At 50.2% G+C, this 15,857-nt stretch overlaps 1 long non-coding RNA gene across 1 annotated transcript; it reads left to right on the top strand.

Annotated features, from left to right (window-relative positions):
* Positions 1 to 1,077: 1,077 nt before the first annotated feature.
* Positions 1,078 to 2,830, top strand: LOC146822801 (uncharacterized). Its single transcript, XR_014961833.1, has 3 exons — positions 1,078 to 1,178; positions 2,309 to 2,403; positions 2,498 to 2,830. It is a non-coding gene; the product is annotated as an uncharacterized LOC146822801 (long non-coding RNA).
* The last annotated feature ends 13,027 nt before the right edge of the window (positions 2,831 to 15,857 follow it).

The raw sequence follows: 15,857 nt of genomic DNA, 5'->3' as shown, positions 1-15,857 counted from the left end.
GCTGGAAGCCCCTGAACCAGTTTGAGCTGGACTATTCACAGGGACACAAATGTGCCCCCAGTGCAGGACTTCAAAGCACTCTGAGAGTGCTCCCACCCAGCCCCAATACACATCAGCCTGTCTAGGCGGTGGTTACACCTCCCTGTGACAGGAAACCTATTGTCCAGGCCCCCCCTGCCGGAGTTTCAGTGGCTTGTCCTAGAAAAAGCGGAATTGGGACCAAGAGGAGGCTACATTGGAGCAATCCTGAATACACGTGAATCAAAATGGATGATCCGCATGGACACAATCAGCAATGGGCTCAATGAATTGGACACAAGCAATGCTCAATTAGCCTGTTTAATTACTGAATGATCAATACCTGATTGCAGTGAGCTTCTGTTGGATCTCCTACCAACCATTCATGAGTTCAACAGCGTGCATATTGTTGTAAGACGATTACACTCTGCCCATTTCCAAACATCAATATGTGGGCCGATTTTGATAGCATTAATATTTGATACTATGCATAATTAGATGTACTTTCGCCATTATCACCATAGTAGCATTCAGCCTATGCATCTATACTCGATAATGAATGTATGAATATTATCATCATAGGATCATTCAGGCAATGTATTTATATTCCCCTTTGAATATATGGATATTTGGGCTGTGTTAACTGTGCATTATTGCAATGTGGGACGGGGTCTCGAGCTGTTGCACAGCTATGTTATTGAAACTCGTTCATACGCTACTTTTTCTGGTACCAACATGTCCAAACTGCTCTTTTAGTGTTCAGACTTAATTGTTTTAAATACTCATATGGGTCACATGTCCTATAAATCACAGTAGTACACCATGGACACTAGGTACAAGATATGGTCGTTCTATTTCTTTAAAATAAACAGCCTTTCCATGCACGATTCTTTTCAAAACCAGTTGCACATTTTAGCTTATCTTCGAGTATTTTTTTTACACTAGCGTGCCATGAGTGTTTTTTACATTAGCGCATATTGCCAAGTCTTTCTTCATGCCCAACACATCTCAGGCAGTAAGCTTCAGCTTCTGCATGCCAGCCAACATCACGCGGCGCTGTGCGTTTGCACGCTTTCCGCGTTACGTCCCTGGGATATAGGAGACCTCGCCCAGGAAACCCGTTTGATCTCACTACTTGGAGAACAAGGGAGCGACTGTTGGTGAGTGTTCTAGTGGAAAGTAGGCCACGCCGTCCCTCGTTTGTTACCACACACTCCCGGTTTATTTGCTAGCTTGGCCCGTGTTTCATTAACATCACCGTTGCATCGCTTTCACTACCGACCCTTGTTTCTAGGTTATCACAATCGTCTTAATGAGCGAGTATCGCCGTTCACTTTACCTGTAGTTGGGCAGCGATATTATGTCCCTGATCTATTACTAGATACCACGCACAGACGCTTGCACTTATGCCACGTGTTTCACTCCCACATTTTGTTAGCTTGGTCCGAGTTTCATTAACATCACCGGCGCCACTTTTATTGATGTCAGCGATGCATCACATTCACTACCGACCCGTGCTTTTAGGTGAACTCTACTGTCCTAATGAGTCAGTCTCACCGTTCACTTCACCTGCAGTTTGGCAGCGCTAGTATGTCCCCGATCCACTACTGGATACTGCACACAGACGCTTGTACTTGTGCCACACGTAATTTACCCCCTCCATTCGCCTCTAATACCGTAATGCCTGCTCTTGTTCTTTATAACCGCTTACGAGACTCAGTGCACTTTAACTCTTTACCAGGGACGTTCTTCACTCACTTTGTTTACGCTTCATCCACTTTTGGAATCTAGATTTTATTAATGTCATGCTTGTTTCCGGTTAAATGCCATTTGTCATCTTGAGTCCATGTGCACCCGTCCAATGAGAGAACGGTCTCCATGCACGCGGCTCCCGAAATGGTACTTGCATGTCACACCACCGCCGTATTTCGGTAGAGCCTAGTAACTTTGTCTCAAACCAGTCCCGGTGGTATACCGGTCACCCCCGTTTTCAGTCACTGGTTTTTAGTTATCTCGACTGTTGCCTGTTATTTATGTTCTTCATTATACAGACTGGGTCCTGCTTACCAGTTGTAGCAGTTTTTCCTCATTGATTAGATCGCCATTTTCCCTTGATTAAATCGGGATTTTCTACTTTCATAAGACACAGGATTTGTACCCTTCGTTGATGGATCCTAGATTTAACCTGGACCACCCCAACAGTAGTTGTCCGAGTAAGTGTTGCGATTTAGAGCCGGTCACTTGTCTATTTAGATATATAATTTGGCTGACAGACACCTTATTCTTGCAGGTGATATCTCACTCCTTCCTCCATTTGATTGAGAGCCGCGGAGCCCAATGACCTTCCACCATTGACTAGTGAGAGGCTCCTCTTTTCCACTCACGGTAATTATATTGACCACATCCGTGTTATCGGATGTACTTAATTTATTATTCATTTTAAGTATGGATGTGACACATCATCCTTTGTCCTTCATAGGTGCCCCGCCACCCCACACCACTCACCTTTTGTCCTGAGGAAGACCCTGCAAGTAAAGTCTGGAAGAACCTACATATACACAGGGGTCGAAACGTCGACACTTCATAAATGCCAGTCCCTTCAACAGTACTCCATTTACTGTGGAACCTTGTGCTACATGGCAATTCTGTACAGATATTATGTACTGTGATGAATATCTAATTGATGTGTTATTCCTGGCACATGAATAATATATACTTGAACGTTTGTTTGTGATATGTTATCACCACTTTTACTTTGTGTACCTCACCACCTCACTTAAATCACAGCCTTCCCTTTCCCAACACCCCACTCCGGGCACTGCAATGCTGATATTTTTACAAAAATGTTTGTCCTTCAACATTTGTCTGACAAAATGCTAAATAGTTTCAGTGTGATTAAACAACACTGTAACAATAAGTTATTCGTGCTCTGATTTGTGTATGTGAATCTCACTGTATTTTTTCCCTTTTGACACTTTTGATGTTCTAATACTGGGACCACCCCAATATATACTGGAGTTTCGGTCAGCAGCAGGAGGCCATGTCTGTGGCTGCAGCATCCATTTTGTGATGCCAGGGCTCTGTTAAGTTGTTACCGGGTATACCGGTGCTGTCATGTCTCTCCCTCTAGAAGGGTGGGTTCATATTCCCACATTAGGAATTGGTGTGGGGGTATGATTCCAAGGTGTTTGACACCAAACATGACATGTTTCCGTGCAGCCAGTCCAAAGTTAGCATTAACTGTTTTAGTTATAATGCACTTAAGAGTATATGGTCAGGTTGCACTACTGACAACTCCGGGGAAGAGATTCCGAAGGCTGCAGAGGGGCTCAGCTCATGCCTGGGCATCCTCTCACATATAACCAAGCACCGTGCCTTCAGTCTTGATAAGGAATGCCATAGGGGTGACTGCTAGGTTTCTATGTGCATTAATAGGTGAGGTATAGTGAACCTATAACTCAGTAAGGGGTGCATGCACCACCTTACCCAGGCTGCAGTAGCAGACCTGTGGTGTCATTTTGGAGGGCTTTCCAGGGGTGGCACAATACATGCTTCAGCCCCATGGTAGGCCTCTGGGGTACCTATGCCCTGGGTACATAGTATACCATATACTAGGGACTCACAAGGGTACCCCAGAATACAATATGGAGTGTTCCTAAAGTACATGCAATCAATTTAGAGAGGAAGCAGCTAGGCTGGGGTCCTGAATAGCAGGGCCCCAGCCAGACTAAAGTCGAAAAACAGTGAAACACCAGCAAAAAGTGGGGGTAACCATAAGAGGCAGATCCTACTCTCCTACACTCCCTCATCATCAAATTGTACAATCCTTCAAAATCATGCACTTTGCTGCCAAGCAACCAACCATCCAGAGCCTTAATAGCACTATCCACAAAGTCTACCCAGTCCTGATTCTGTGTCTTCTGCGTGTCTCTGAACTTAATCCTGTACTGTTCAGTGGTTACGCCAAACCCATCAATGAGAGCACTCTTCAAAACTGAGTAATTGTCAGCATCATCTTCCCTAACAGTGAGTAACTTATCTCTACCTTTGTCAGCCAAGGAGAGCCCCAAGATAGCTGCCCACTGCTCTTGAGGGACCCTCTGAACTTTACAGGCCCTCTCCAAAGCAGTTATCCTTTCATGGATGTCATGCCCAACATCGTAGAGAGGGACAATCTTGCTCAGGTTCCTATTATCAAAGGAATGTTCCTTACTTCTAGGGATACTGTTGCTGCCACCATGGGACTCTAGTCCCAATTTCTCAATTGCCTTCTGGACTTCTAGGGACTCTCGGTCAAGGTTCAACTGCTCTTCCCTGAGCCTAAGCCTAGATTTCTCAAGTTTAAGCATTTGGTACTCCATATTCAAAGAGTTCCCTCCTTTACTAGAAATGGAGGTCCCTACCGACTGTCTAGAAGTATTGGATTCTGCAGAGGAGAGAGTCTAGACCTCTTTGGCCTACTCTGCACCTTCCCAGGAGGATCAAAGGGGGCATCCTCTTGGCCTTCTGTGTTCTCCTTTGGGAGCTCTTAATTATCCAGATGGGAGCCATCAGACTCCACCTGGTCAGGGTTAGAGTCTAGGTCAAAAAAAGGGCTCCCCTCCTGCCCTATCTTCATTCCCTGGCTCAACCACTCTCTCCTGTTCATCTGACCCAGAGGTTTTTCTCATGTCATCCAACAATAACACATCTACAAGGCGTTGAGTGTTGGCACTTCTCCCTTTCTTCAGCTTTCTAGATGCACACAGTGCTTTCAGTTCTTGGAACGAAAATTCACTGTCTCTAGTAGGCAGAGAGCCACTGGCATCTTTTTTAGTAGAGGTGTGGTGTTGTACCTACCTATCCTAGTGGGAAAAAAACTCTCTGTGGTTAGAGAAAGGGTGTGCTAGAGCCTTGACTTACCCAACCCTAAATTCAGTAGAACTTACAATTCTAAGCTTGTATTTATATGTGCCTAGTGCTATTGGTGTTTCAGTTAAGCAATACAAAGATTGGTCTGGTAAAACAATGCAGGCTTCAATCCCAACCCCTGCACACCATTGTGAGAAGCTGGCCTGGTATATGATGTCCACTAATGTAAGTGGGCACCTTGCCCCATTCCAGACAACCCTTATGATGATTTAAGAGGTCTCAGACAACCTTAGAAAGCTATCCAAGTGGTAGCTGTGGAGAGCAGCCTTCAGACTTAGTCTTGAAGGAGTGTAAAGCAGCTTGTTTTACCAGATGCAATCTTATAGTATAGATTAAATGAAAAAGAACCGCAGGCAGTGGCACCACCGCCGTGCCTGCGGTGGGGAAAATGCCTTTTTCCGCACGCCAGCAGCGGACCACACTCCCGCCATATTAGTATGGCCAAACACAGCCCATTTCCCATCCGCCGCTGTGCGATGCGTACCGCCATGAAAGTGCGCCCGCCATCGCAGCGGCGGGAGCCAATGAAGACTCACCGACGTGCGGAATGACATCCCGTCCATTGTACAGATCAGGATGCCCCAAGCAGCCAGCCGCACCGCAGCAGTGAAACTGCCCAACAAGAGACGGCGGAAGCTCGACAGTGGAGAGTGAAACCTGATTCCCAGGCCCGACTGCAATGGATCCAGCTCTTCACGTCTTTCTGGTGCTGCACCTGATACATCACCAGCAACTCATTGACCGTCGTGGACGACACCGCAGGTACGCAATAACACAATCCCGCACATAACCACAACACACAACTCATGGGCTGATACAGGGTCCCTGGTCACACCAGACACCCTGGTGGGGACAGGAACACATCCACAAGTGAACCCACACATGTCCTACCTGCCACCAAGTCACCACTCCGCAGCCAGGTCACACATTTCCGCAATCTCCAAGTAATGTCCCGATCACATCTCCCCAGCGGTCAAGACAAGGGGAAACATGCACACAATGCAGAAGGCAGGGCCAGGCATGGGCAGGATATAAAGAACACAGGGCCACACCTCCACCCTCCACACACTAGCCCCCCACAACATGAAGGGACATGCCATGTGCCCCCCGTGTGCACCCCCATGCACAACAACAAGCTAGGTGAATCCACACCCTGCACCACACAACAAACAACTAGGGAGACAGCCACAGCAGGAGTGGCTGCAGAGGAACACACAGCACAGAAGCACAGGCCCAGGGCAACCCACACACCACAACAACACCACATTAATGGCAAGAAAACTGAGTACAAGCACAAAATGAACACACACACATACAATAAACAAACATCCTACTGGACACACAGCCTGCCAAGTCACACAGACATACCCCACACTGACATACAGCCACATACCACCAGCAATGGAGCACAACATATAGGAAAGCCAAAGTGAGGCTCACACAAATGGAAGGCCAAAGAGATAACCAACAAGCATGTGTACATCACATGCAAAACAAGGAACAAAGAACAACCCCCTCAGCCCATCAAAGCACACATGGCTAGCACACTGAGTGAAGTCAAACCACAGTCACCTCAGTGCAACAACTCAGGGAGACAGCAAGGCAACCCATGTATAGGCACAGGGATGAAAGGAAGGCCCTGAAGTCAAACTACTTCACAGGAGTATGTCAGCAACACTACACACAGGGCCCATTGACACTCGCCATGACTGTCAAACACAAGTAGGAATCTCCACACATACCCCCCTCACACCTGCAGCACACAACACCAGTGTCAGACACACAGAAGGGCTTCAATAATGTCTGGTCAATACACTGACAAACAATCACACTTCCTGGGGGTATTCACAAACATCACACACACACACACACACACACACACACACACACACACAGGGATGCCAGAACCAATGTCTGCACAAAAACAACTGACAAACACATAACTCAACAGAAACACACACAACCACAACAAGACCAGACATGCCCTGTGCAGCAAAACTATGGAAAGGCAATGGGAGCACAGACAGAACAGGAGTTCACAACCTCATCAGCCAGGAACAATGCACAGACAACATACCGCAACACAGAAAAGAAGTGCACCATCACAGAACAACACAGCCACATCAAACACACAACAGATGCACATGCCAATAAATCACATAGCAAACACAGCAGGACATCAGGGGATGCACACCAGGCAAGGACAAGGCAACATACACCCACAGCACTGCATGCACAACAAGCAGTGTGTGCACACAAAACATAACAGTCCCACACAGCCATGAGTGACACACCATGAACACCCACAACAAACAATCAAAACAGCACACTGACAGCATCACACTCAGGAAGTCAAGCAGTACCCCAGCATACACACATACACCTCACCCAAAACCCACAGATGCACAAGTCTGGGACACAAAAGTGGAAACAATTTGACCAGAGGACTGGGCAGCTCAAACGGTTGAACTGCACATGAGCAATCATGACTGGTGAACAGTACAAGAACAACACAGATATCTAATTGGGGAAAGGTCCTGAGTGGCACATTGCTCCTGGGTAAAGATCTGCACCACAAAGCACAATGTCACAAATAAAGTGACGGGGAGGCACACACACAGGCAACACAAGGGGACAGCTGACATCAAAGTGAAGTGGTGTGCACGTCAGTAGTGGACATGGCAGGAGTGTACCATACACAAATAGAGGGAGTGCAGACTCACAATGGCTAGGCATCTGAAGCACAGATAGGGGATGGTATGACACCGCACACCACATGCCACACTGGAGGCAATAAAGCACCATGTGACAGCAATGCATGAGACCATCGCACCCACAATGTCAGTGTGGTTGAGCAGGTATACACAGTGAGTAGAAACAGTATCAAGACACACGGCTGATCAACAAAACACAACCCTGACTTGCCAGTCACACACTCTGCATACTCACAATTGCCAAACGCAACAAGTAGGAGTCAGCCAGAACTGCAAGGACACACCAACACACTGCACAGTGTACAACATACAACTCACACATGTGCACACAATCTCAGGCACAGGGCTGAACAATCACACAAACAGGCACTCTTCTCCTGGGTGACACGTGTGTAGTTGACATTGCATGGGCATACACACATCAACACTCACGACAAACTCACCGCCTTCACACTGCACACATCTTGACCACCAAAGTGCACACATTCAAAGTAACCCATGTGAATAGGATAACTGACCATCACAAGATGAACTTACACCTACACTGCTGGGCACATAGAAAGTAAGAACACACATACATTGTGACCCTGGACAGCCTGCCTGCAATCCTGTGGAAAGAATCCCACACTGTGCTGGCAGTGCCCACAAACCTGACATGTGTACAATATAGCCAACATGAACAATGAATGAAAATGATAACGGCGTACCATCTAAAAACAACATCCTTGCACCCACAAATATCAGAGTCAGGAAGAACTCAAGTCCCTGTCACCCCTGTAAAAAATGTAACAAGTTAGACAGGCCATTGGCAATGTTGAAGTGGCACACAGGGCATGTGGCACAGTAAACCATATACACACCGAAACAAACTTTATTCAGTAAGGACACTGACAAAACAGACAACAGGAGCAACTGTCTTTATTCACAAATTGCACAGATAGGCACCAACATTAGAGAAGAGCAAGGCACAAAATGCAGAGCTTGTCCATGAGAAGCTGCACAGGCAAGGGGAAAACAACAAGTCCAGTGTCCAGTCCAAGGTGCAGATGAGGTACATGAGAAGCTGCACAGGCAAGGGGAGAAAACAGCAAGGCCAGTGGCCAGTCCAAGGTGCAGATGAGGTACATGAGAAGCTGCACAGGAAATAGTTCAACACAGCAAGGAGCAACAAGGCCAGTGGCCAAAAGGTAGTGCAGAGTGAGTCCATGAGAAGCTGCACAGGCAAGGGCACACAACAGTGATCGGCAAGGCCAGTGGGCAGGAAAAAATGCGGAGTGAGTCCATGAGAAGCTGCACATGGAATAGTTCAACACAGCAAGGAGCAACAAGGTCAGTGGCCAAATTGAAGTGCAGAGTGAGCCCATGAGAAGCTGCACAGGCAGGGAGCACACAGCAGTGAACGACAAGGCCAGTGGGCAGGACAAAGTGCAAAGTGAGTCCATGAGACGCTGCACAGGCAGGGGGCACACAGCAGTGAACGACAAGGCCAGTGGGCAGGACAATGTGCAGAGTGAGTCTATGAGGAGCTGTACAGGCAGGAGGCACACAGCAGTGAACGACAAGGCCAGTGGGCAGGACAAAGTGCAGAGTGAGTCCATGAGAAGCTGCACAGGGAATGTGTACAATTGTACCCTGCCATGGTCAGCAACACAGTCAGGGGTGTTACGATGGGCAGTACAGGCCCGCTGTGGGAGAGACAGGTGTGTGAGGGTGACTAACATTCATACTTGGCTGTCAGTCGGACTGGGAGCTGGCTGTGTGTCAGGCACAGTTGGAGCACTTGACCAGGGAGAGAGAGGCCCAGCTTAGGTAGAGCTATCAGTGGCTTGGCAAGCCGGAGGGCTGCTTTGACCAGGTGGAGTAGTGGCATGTGGAGGGGGAGTCATGCTGACGTGAGACACAGTGGTGGGGGGATATTGTGGAGGGGTCCCTTTCCACTTCTTGGGGATTTGAAATGGCTTGCCTGACTTTGGATTAATGGGAAGTGGTGTGGACACAGCAGGCACACTCAACACCAAGGCTGCAACAGGTGCAGATGCTAGCCCTCCCTCTGAGGACATGCTGGATCCAGCGGTACGCTTCATCTGGCCTTGCCTCTGCCCCTCCATCCCCTGTTTACCAGGTGTTCCTTATACAGTGCCCTCCTTCCCCTGCTTCACTGGGCTTGGAATGGGAGTTGAGGTAGTGGGTGAATCTGCCTTGGAGCCCTTCTTATGTGTACTCTTGGCAGGCACCAGTGGCCACAAAAACTGTCTGCTTGGCTTTGCGAGACGCTTTGGGACAGGAGAGTCCTTGGCTGGGGATGACTCTGAGACATTTGACCCTTAGGTCTGCTCCTTTGCTTTTTGGCCCTTGGTGTCACCTGATGGGCTTTTGTCTTTGCGCTCTGGGGTGGCTTTTGTTTTCTGTGGTGATGGTGTCTGCGCCCTGGACAGCTTGGGCTGCTGCTGCTGTGTGCTATGTGTGCTGTATCGTGACCTTGAGGTCTGTGGAGTGTGGTTACTATCGTCAGACGTGGCCACTGGCATGGGGGTGGACAAAGGGACTGGAGCTGGACAACAAGATTGTGCCAGTTGAAGGGCTGCCGTCACTGCAGAGGACATTGACTGGACAGTCCGGTGCAGCCCACCCACGTCTGAATGTATTTCCTCCATGAAAGCAACCACCTGTGCCAATTTTTTGTTGTGGTCTATGAAGGCATTGAGGAGAGCTGTCTGGTCTACACACAGCTGGTGCAAAGGTCCACAGACTCAGCACTGATGGCAGCAGGGGGGACAGGGGCAGGGGCAGCGGTGCCTGGGGGGAAGGACACTCTTCCCCTCTTACTGGTGCAAACACGGGCAGCACCAGAGGAAGTGGCTGGGAGGGTAGGCACTGTTCGCTGTGTGGTGGAAGATGAGGCAGAGTCCCTGTTCCCTGTGCCCGCCAACATGGATGCGTCACCCCTGGCATCAGATGACGTAGAACTTTTCGTCTTGGGCTGTGGCAGACTCCTGTCCCCCACCGAAGTGCTGGTCACATCTGTGTCACTGGGCTCCTGTGCAGCTGTTGTGCTTGTTTCCCCACCACTGGTGTCCGTCCCCTGTCCCTCCGTGACCACGGGAGATGCTGCATGAGAGAGAGAGATGTAGGGTCAGTTCAGTGGCAGCAACAGAACAAACATATACAAGCAAAGCAACACTGAGGATGACTAAATCTACATGTTGCACGCCACCCTGTGCAATAACATTGTGCAAACACACGTTTGTTACTCAGACAGTGTGTGTAAACAAGAAAACCAGGCAAAAGTGAGCCATGTGATGACCACACAGCACAACATCCTGCATGTGGCTCAGTTCAAACAGTAACACAAATGGCTCTGATCTGAAGCCCACGACCCAGAATGCAATTGAAATGCCCAGTACTAGAATTCACTCAGGAAGGACAGGTAGAACAAATGCATGACAGCTGCACCCAGCACAGAGGCCACTTACAAGCCACTGCATTACACCACCAACATCACATAGCCCAGCGCTGGCACAGGTTGTGTACACATACAGCCACTCACAGCCAAAGTCACTCTTCCCAGAATACTCACCCATACTTTGCTGCTGACGCTCCTTCAATCATGCATCCAGCTCAGGCTGTGTCACGGCCAAAATGTGGCACATTAGTGGTGTCATGCTGCACCGTGCCAACCAGCTGGCAGACAGACAGGCCACCAGGCATCATGAGATAACATTGGCAAAGCTGGAATTGGAAAGCCAATTGGAGCTAGAAAGCAAGAAGCTGGCTCTGGAAGAAATGAAAATCCAAATGGAGCATGACTTGAGAATGAAGAAATATGATATGGAGCTCGAGAGGCTTGAGGCCATGAGTGTCTCAGCCCAGCAGCAAGAAAGGTGCGTAGCTCAGAGATTGAGCTTTTCTGAGTGGGAGGAGGAATCCAGCTCAGATGGTGGCAGCCATATTGAATTTTCTAGTGCTGAGAGAGTAGTACGCACACCCAGAGAGGTGGCGCCTGACTTGAAGGAGGGGGTTAACATACACCAGGAGGTTCAAGGGCATGAGGTAGCTCCAGTAGTGTGCAGTATCCCTGAAGGGAATAGGGTAACTGGCGTAGCGGTTCATGGTCCTAGTGGCGGGAGGGACACTCTACTGACTCTAGATGAGAGGTGCAGGGAGAGGGGATCCCCCAAAATTGAAGTCCTGGTATGGGAGTGTGAAGACCGCCCAGAAGAGTGTGGGTTGTGTGACAGAGACAGTCAGATACTGTCTTGCCAGACTCAAGAGAGTGGTGTGGAGTATGTGTGTGAGGCACTGGATGGTCAGGTGAAGGATAGTTTGGTTAACCCTGCTAGGGGGCAGTGTGATCCAATTGTGGGAGAGCATATTGTAAGTCCCTGTTTTCCAGAGCTATGCCAACACCTGTGGGAGAGTGAGTTCTCTAACCGCAGAGAGCTCACATTGGAAGCAGACCTTTTGGTGGAGTCCAGAGGGTCTGGAAAGGCATTGGGGAGTGATCCCACGATGAGTGGTCCAGGTATCTTCAAACCCAGTGTGGTGGAAGTGGCTCAGAGTAGCCCAGCTAGGTCCTGTAGTGGTGAGAGGGGTGTAGGGCCTCACGTCCTGTCTTTAAGGGGAAGGAGTGAGAATGGGTTATGTCCCGGTAGTGCCCAACCTCAGTCTCAGAGCCTGGATGGTTCTTTAAGGGAGCACCAGGTGGGGAGCCTAGTCTGTCCTGAGGGGCTGCCCGTTGTGTGGGACCCCCTAGTGTCTGGTGAACGGGTAGCGTCTGTAAACAGGCCTCCATCAGTTCTGGTGTCTGGCAGTACCGCTCCAGTTGGGAGGGTGCAGAAGTCCAGATTGAGGGGTGAGAGGGGGAAAGAGTCCCCATTGGAAGAACCAGTGGGTCAGGGGCCAGCCAGAAGGGCTGCGTCCCCAGTGAATGGCCATGGTGACGCCACTTCTGTCCTGGGGGATCTTCGCACACTGTCAGATGGACAGGGGTTGGGACATCTGCGGCCGGCAGACTGTCACACGATGCATGAGTTATTTGTCACCATCAGGGGGAGCATGCGTGCTCCCCGGGGAGTCCTGGTGCGCCAGGCGAGCGTTCAACCACATGGGTTGGTCCCAGGGTTGGGAAGCCAGGTTCAGGTGTTGTCTGACCTGGAGGGTGGGACAACTGTAATCAGTGTCCTGACCCATGTTGTTTCTGGGGGTACCACGCCAGTTGGGAGTGGGAAGTACTCTGGAAGGGGGTGCAGAGGGAGGGAGTCCTCGCCTCTGACCCCGGCTCAACTGAAGGGTTTAGACCCTAGGTTGGAGGGCCAGGTTCAGGGTGTCCCCCCTGACCTGGACGCCCAGTTGCAGGATAGAACCCCTGAACTGGTGGGCGAATTGCGCAGGACACCTGCCCCAGGTGCCCTGGCAATTCTGGAAGGGGGTACCACTCCAGGTGGGGGGGTACAGAGCCCAAGGAGGAGGACCGGGTGTGGGAGAGGCCACCCCAGTCTTTGGTCCAGCCGCCGGGTACAGTCCTGGGGCTGGTGGGTCAGTGCCAGGATGTCATACCTGTCCTGACAGGAGGGAGAGTGGACAAAGGGTGCCAAGCACCTAGGGCTACGCCCCCCCGCTGTCTGGCGCCACAGAGCATGGAGAGCCCTGAGAGGCATACGGCCTGGGTCTCATCCCTGACTACTGTCAGTGGCCACTGTAGCATTTTGCTGTCTGTCTGTTGGGACACACCTGTGGGCCAGTTAACGTTAGGTGCTGCATAGGTGGTGTCCACAGGTGAGGAGAAGGGTTCCCCATGGATTGGCTTGGTGGGCCCTGAGAGTATGGACAGAGGGAGTCCAATAGGTTCAGATTGGCATAGAACTGGAGTCTGCCCCTGCAGTTGCGGGCCAGGTCCTTGTTCTATCGCCCCAAGCAGGGAAGACCATCACGGTGGTGATTGGTCTACTCTGTGTTTTGGCTGGAAGGGGGTTGTGTTGGACTTGGCCCTTTTTGCAGGGTCATCCCTAAACTTTTTGCCTTCCTCCTGTATTTTTCCTGACCTGTTGTTGGCTGTTTTATGACTCTGGGCACCTTACCACTGCTGATCAGTGCTAAGGTGCATATGCTCTCCCTATGGTAAAATGTATACATTGATTGGTGTCCATGTTTGGCTTATTTGGTTTACTATCAGCCCCTAGTAAAGTGCACCAGGAGTGCCAGGGCTTGTAAATACAAATGCTGCTGGTGGGCTTGCAGCACTGGTTGTGCCACCCACAGAAGCGGCCTAGTAAAATGTGTCTAGGGTCTGCCATCGCAGAAGCTGCGCGCAGTCTGGTACTGTTGTGCTGATTGCACAAGTGCACACACTTGCCAGTCCCTAAACCTTCCCTTAACTACATATTAGTCACCCCTCTGGTAGGCCCAAGGACAGGGTGCATTGTAGGCATAAGGTAGGACATGCCCTGATGTGTGTGGCATGTCCTAATAGTGAATTACAGCCATTTTCGTTTTTCACTATTGAAGGCTACCTGCTCTCCATAGGCCAGAATGGGCTGCTGGAATTACTACACGCTGTAATCCCAGTGGACTCATAGAGCATGGTAGAAAGTCATGTTTAGTATGCCTGAACTCAGAATAATAAAATACTTCTTTTAGTAAAGTTTATTTTAATATCCTGTGTTTGTAAATACTACTTTTAGAAAGTTAGTATTTACTGACCTGGCCATTTCAGTCCGCCTCTGCTGTGTGTGTGTGTTCTGCCTAGCAACAGTAGGAGCAGGGCTGGGGAATTCCAGGAGACAGGCTGGCTGCCAGGTGGTGGGTAGAGAGATTACACCAGGATGGGTGGGAGGAGTACACCTTGAATCTTGAATAGACCTGTGCTCTGCCACCACAAAGCCGGCACTGCCACCTGTGGAGCGGCTGATGTCTCTGCCCTGCTGCTGAAAGGAAAGAGCAGAGTCACCACAACAAAGTGCTCCAAAACTGGACTGAGCCAGGCCCAGGCCCCCTGGCGACAAAGAACAAAAGAATTGTGCTATAAAAGAAGGAGCCCTGCACCTAAGAAATCAGATCCTGTTTGCGCTAAGACGAACCTCTGCCTGAAGGAGAAGGACCTGGAGAAGCTGAAGGAGGAATACTGTCTCTCTGCCTGAGAGACTGGCCTGCAGTGGGTGCCTGTCTGCTGGAAGGAGAGGAAAAGACTATAGAAAAAGACTTTGATTCAACTTGTGCTTTTAAACAATCTCCAAGGGCTTGCTTGTGAACTGCCCCCTGATCTGCGCCCCAGGAACAGTGGGCGCTACCTTTCCCCCAGAAGAGGAGAAGTGGCTGGAAGCGGTCCCGTGACGCCGACCCCCAGAGAACCTGTGTGCCTCTCCCCCGTTCCCAGCACCGCGACATCTGCCACCTGGGGCTACCACGAGCACCGCGAGGACCTGTCTACCTTGTCCAAGCACCGCAAGTAACTGCCCCTCCGAGCCGTAGCTCGCAACGCAAAGAAAGGAACCTGAGCGTCCACGCACCGAGCCTTTGTGACCCCGTGCCGCCGAGATCACCGCGAGGACCTGCGACACACTGGTGATCCCCTGGAAAGCCGACCGTGCTGCAACGCGCTAAAAATTGCCCCGGAGCTGCTCTCCCCTCCTCTGAACTCTGTCGTGTGGCTGGGACCCTCCTCGAGTGTGCCACGAAGCACCGCCGCCCTCTTACTGTAAATGACGACAACGCGAAGTGGGACATCTCTCCGTGGACCCCCGAGGCCGCAGTGAACATCCCCCTTGAAGCACGAAGGTATTTTGACTTTTGCGCGTCTAGTACGGCCCGTACTTGCCTTGGTACGAGCTGTACCTGTACGGACCCTACAGATGCGTCCCTGCATCTGTACGGTCCGTACAGTATCTATAACATTGCCCGTGCTCACGCGGGAAGCGTGGGATTTGGAAAGAGAAGCCGCAAACGTGTACGACGCGTACCTACGAAGGTACGGACCGTACGGTTCACGGCCGGCATACGCGTACTCACGCGAGAAACGTGAGAAACGGCACGATGTACCCAGATAGCGGTACGAAGCGTACCTGAGGCGCTACGAAGCATACAATACCCCCAAAGAGCCTATTTTGAACAGAACTGTGCCATTTTAACATCTGTGGACTGCCTTTAAGCATTTAAGAGTAACAGGATCAGTATTTATACAAGAGAACTGTATTTTAACAACCTGCCGGAAAGAAATCT

Source organism: Triturus cristatus, chromosome 5_2 (assembly GCF_964204655.1).
Source record: "Triturus cristatus chromosome 5_2, aTriCri1.1, whole genome shotgun sequence".
Classification (NCBI taxonomy): Eukaryota; Metazoa; Chordata; class Amphibia; order Caudata; family Salamandridae; genus Triturus; species Triturus cristatus.
Note: the sequence above shows the minus strand (reverse complement) of the source record. Positions and strands in the feature narration are given on the sequence as shown.